Source organism: Empidonax traillii, unplaced genomic scaffold (genome assembly GCF_003031625.1).
Source record: "Empidonax traillii isolate 1590-97213 ecotype Southwest subspecies unplaced genomic scaffold, ASM303162v1 scaffold105:size1093405, whole genome shotgun sequence".
NCBI classification, from domain to species: Eukaryota; Metazoa; Chordata; class Aves; order Passeriformes; family Tyrannidae; genus Empidonax; species Empidonax traillii.
In genome coordinates this window covers 211,553-216,361 of record NW_020955298.1, presented here as the reverse complement: position 1 = coordinate 216,361, position 4,809 = coordinate 211,553, and positions in this window count along the sequence as shown.

Below are 4,809 nucleotides of genomic sequence, written 5' to 3'. Positions count from 1 at the left end.
ATAAACACCCAGATCTGTAGCTATTTAGGTGGAGGGATGAGTGTGGAAATACTGATTTAAATGGGTGTATTAAGACAACTCCTGTGCATAATACAGAGCATTAAATCTTATGACAAAAAGACCTTGATAACAATATTTTTCATATGTATTATAAGGCTGTATCCAAGTAGTAAATCCTGAGAGAATTTACTAATTAAATTCTGAGAGAATTTAATATATTCTGAATTTATTCTATATGAAATACAATTATTAAATTTGTAACTATATAAGCCCTATATACATGGAGAGAGCTCCAAGGACGTGTGTGCCCACACTGACATCTGTGTTCGTGTATTACAGAAATTATATTTTGTGCACAGCACAAATAGCAAACCCAGACCTTCACAGCAATAAAATGTATTTAAAAATGATGAAAAGATGTATTAATAAATGCTGTTAATATGCAATATGAAAGTCTAATTGGCCAAAGCATAGCCATATGGATGTACAGAGATGTGTGCTTGTGCAGATGCACAGTGTGTGTGAATCAAATACACTGTCTCACTAAAACCTTTGTATTAATAAAGTCTAGTTTATATATTTATAAATACCTATAAAAATATAAAGCTAAAAGCTATTATGATTTATATATTAAAATTAGACCTTTATATCAATGACCTTTATATCTACCTATGCATACAGATAAATACACACACACATATGCATACACATATTTTAATAACTTGTATGAAGTGTTAGTGGCAAGTTACAGTTTTCTCTCACTGGCTGTACCTATTTTATATAAACTATATATCTAAAAGCCTGCAGTATGTGTTATCTGCCATGTGGTATATACAAAATATCAGACACAATGGAGAGTAAAATTAATGAGTTGTTGTATACTATATAAAAACTCCTTAATGTGCATTTTTGTGACTTTATTACAAATGAACGATCACATCTCATGCTGTATAAAGTGTATATAGTGTATATATATATCTATAAAAGATGAATATAGCTTGCATTGTATCACTTTATTACTGATTAAGCTAAATATTTTATTAAAATAGTAAGTAGCACTAACTAAACTATAACTAGAAATATTTTATCTCATGTAAATAACCATTTGCTGGGGTTATCCCCAACCCTGGTGGCAGCTGGGCAGGTTTGGGGACATTTGCACCCACCTGGGGTCCATCCCCTGATGTGACACAACCCCAGGCTGGAGGCTCTGGGTACTCACAAGCCAGAGGATGGGGGAGAAAAATTCCAATACCCCTCACCCAAAAGCCCCGTGCCCCGATACACCAAAACAAGCACACAGGTGAGAGAAGAAAAATTTAAAAGTTTATTAAACATTAAGAATAACAGACAAAAAAAAAAAAAAAGATTTGGGCTGAACAGCATACAGGATGCAATCCATTTCTTGTCATACAGGTAATTTGATCTATTTGTTAAACTTGTATTTAATGCTGTCTTGTGGTGTTGCCAGAAATACGATGGTTGATCACTTGTAAGTTTTAATATATATATATATATTTTAATCTCTTCACATAAAAAAAATGGACAAAATAAAAATAAAACTGCACATCTCTATCGTAAATTACATGCAAAAATAGTTTTAAAGCAATAACTGGGGGTATTACAAACCCACAGAGGCAAGAGATTCAAGTGTGAGGGGTGAGAGCCCCCCCTGTGTGGGCACAGGGAGCGAGTCCAGCTGGAGCCTCACTGGGGCTCCTGCCCTGCATTTTGAATTTCTTGCTTTTGTGGATTCAAGTCAGAACTTTATTTCCATGGTGCTGGTATTTAGTGACTTCAGCACCATTCAAAACAGAAAAAGAAATACCCCCCTCTCTGCCACGGGCTTTCCCACAGAGAGCCCCAAGGTGCTCGGATCACAAATCCATCTCCAGTCCTGCTGATTTCTAGAGGGCATTCTTTTTTAAAAAGAAAAAAATTCGCTTCTAAGTTCAGCAAAAAAACAGAAGAGAAGACAAGCATTTTACCAATGCTTATAAGTTTAATAGAGGTCAGTGAATTATTTAGATAAGCTATTAATTATTCTGCAAATATATATATTTCTATTTTTATAAAATTACAATCTCTTATACCTACAAGCTCCTTCATGAGCAACAAAGCCATCAGAGGTGTGATGAGCCCAGCTGAGCTGTCCTTGGGAATTGAAAATGAGCTGAACTTCCACTTATTTATTATTTTGGGGAGACAACCTGGCTAGAGAACCTGTGTTTTTTTCCAGATTTTAGCCCACATATTTATAATTTTTTTTTTTTTAGTGCTATTTTTTTTACAAATAAGCTTTTCAGAGCATCCAAGGTACCTCACTCCCACAGCCAAGTGGGGAGTGCCTAAATCCCTCAGGCTCCTTGGCAAGTCCTCACCCCAAAGGAGAAGCTGCAGCCTGTGCACATTCCCAGTCCCTCCTGCCCTCCCAGGGCTGAGGAGGCACCGGAGCAGCTCCAGGACCGCTGGACCAGGCAGCTGCTGGAAACCTCTGTGCCCCTCTGTGGCCATAACAATAAATCTGTGACATCCAGCCTACAAAAACCATCTCCCACCCCTTCCCTGCCCAAAGAAACAAAAGCGTTCTCTGTCATATTTTTTTTTTTTCCCAAGCTGCCTTTTTTACGTGTTACAGAAAGTTTTGTGGTCACAACCCACCCACTCCCCCCACTGATGGCACCCCTGACCTCGCTCCTGCTCCTGGGTCACCCCAAAAACACCCCTGGTGGGGGGATTGGCGGCTGCTGCAGTTTGCTGTGCTGCTGCCCAGTGTGTGTCCACAGCAGCTCCGAGCCCCGTGCCACACACTCTCGTGTGCCTCGTCCTGACCTTTAGGGAATAACTCACTGCAGCACGTGGAAATTCAGTTTACCCAATAAATGGTCCACAGGCAAGCACTGCATGTCAAGGGACACTGACAAGCCAGGTGTGTCTGTGGAAAAATACTGGAAAAGTGCCATTCGTGCGAGGGGATTTTTAGTGCCGACCAAAATGCTGAGTTCTTTGTCGCCGCCTCTCGAAGCGTGAAAAATGATTTAATGGAATGAACAACCCTCTTATTGGAGAATAATGTCAGAACACTTAGAAAACTGTGAGCAAGACATGTAGCACCGTGTTTTCCTCACGTGTTACTAACTGTATATGCAGTACACAAAGTGTGTACAGGATCTGAGCTATTTATAAGAGAAAAAGTATTCAGCTGGAAACAGATTGTAGCAGCAGCAGCAGATCAGAAGTGCCTACGAGTGGTTTTGTGTGATGTGTTATTTTCCTGCCATTACAAAATATTGTATTGTCCAATCAATAGCTGACTAAAATCCATGTTGTGCTTTGTCCCTGTTAAACAGTTTCTTTATGTGTTTCTGATGGAAAATAGTAAAGTCTCTCCTTTTCAGTAATATGGAACGTCCTGGAAATCCATATCACTTCCATAAAAATTTAATTTAAAGCACAGAATATGCCGGTGTGCCAGTGGTAGGCTTAAAATATTAAAAGATTTAAAAAAAAAAAAAAAAAAAAAAAAAAAAAAAAAAAAAAAAAAAAAAAAAAAAAGGAAAGAAACAACAACCAACAAACCCCTAAGCATTTCCTTTCTGTACAACAATGGAGAATATATATCTTTGCTATATATTTTAAACATGGAATAGCTTTCTCTTTTTGCTATATATATGTCTTTCAAAATACATTGTCAGTATTTGTACTTGAAAAATACTGTACAAAACGAACATACTATAATTATTCTGTATAAACTTTATACATTTTATAATATCTATCCTTTTGGTCTAGAGTAAACACTTAGATTGATTGGATTAACCACAGTATATGACAACACCATCCCCTTCTGAAATACACCAGTGTCTCTTACATTCATTTTTCAGAAGTCCACTTTATATTAGAACATACATGTTCAAAAGCAGAGAGTTTAAAACAATAAAGTTCAGAACCATCAGTTCATGTCACACTCAAAACAACAATCACTAGGAAAAAATGGGCTTTGCAAACCAGTGACTTCTTCTAACTGAATAAAAGTGATTTTTAAAACAGTAAGATATAATCCACAGAAAATATATTACAAAACATGGGGGGGAGGGGGGGAGAAAACCAACTGAATTTAGGTATTCATCGAACTTTTAATCACAAAATGGAATAACTAACTGAAAACAGAAAAGCCCCTCTGATTCCGACATCGGATCTGGTTTGACGCTGTGAGTTTTGTTCTCGTCTCAACTCGTTACCCTGCTCCTCACACACGCGCTCCCCCCACGGCAGGGACACGGCCAGCACGCTCACGGGAACGTGCCTCTGGCTCTGGGAAACTCGTTGGTAAGGACACGAAAACTCCTGTTTGGGGAGGGAACCATCCTACTTGCAGCGGGAACATCCGGGCAGCATGCACGCGAGCGCACGACGGGATTATTGCTTCAGGTACGGGCAGTGCGAGGTACACACTGTGCTCCATCACACACTCCTACCTACCTACCTGGGGTCCGTGGAGAGAAAAGGAACCTTAAAGTAGCTACAGAGAAGCCATTATGGGATCTATAGTGAGTACAGCTAAACTCAGTCTAACAGCACTTTAAAAATCTGAAGACAATTTTATCACCAAAGAACTTAAAATACAACGAAAGCGATCTATAAATTAATAGTTCTGCAGTGTAGTACTAAATTATTGTTTGTGCACTTTATTAGCGTGTTAACTCTTCTGATTAGACAGACTTAAAACGATAGCTTGTTACTCTTGAAAAAAAAACTGAGATCTACTTTTTTTTTCTTTTTTTCTTCCTTTTTTTTCCTTTTTTTTTTTTT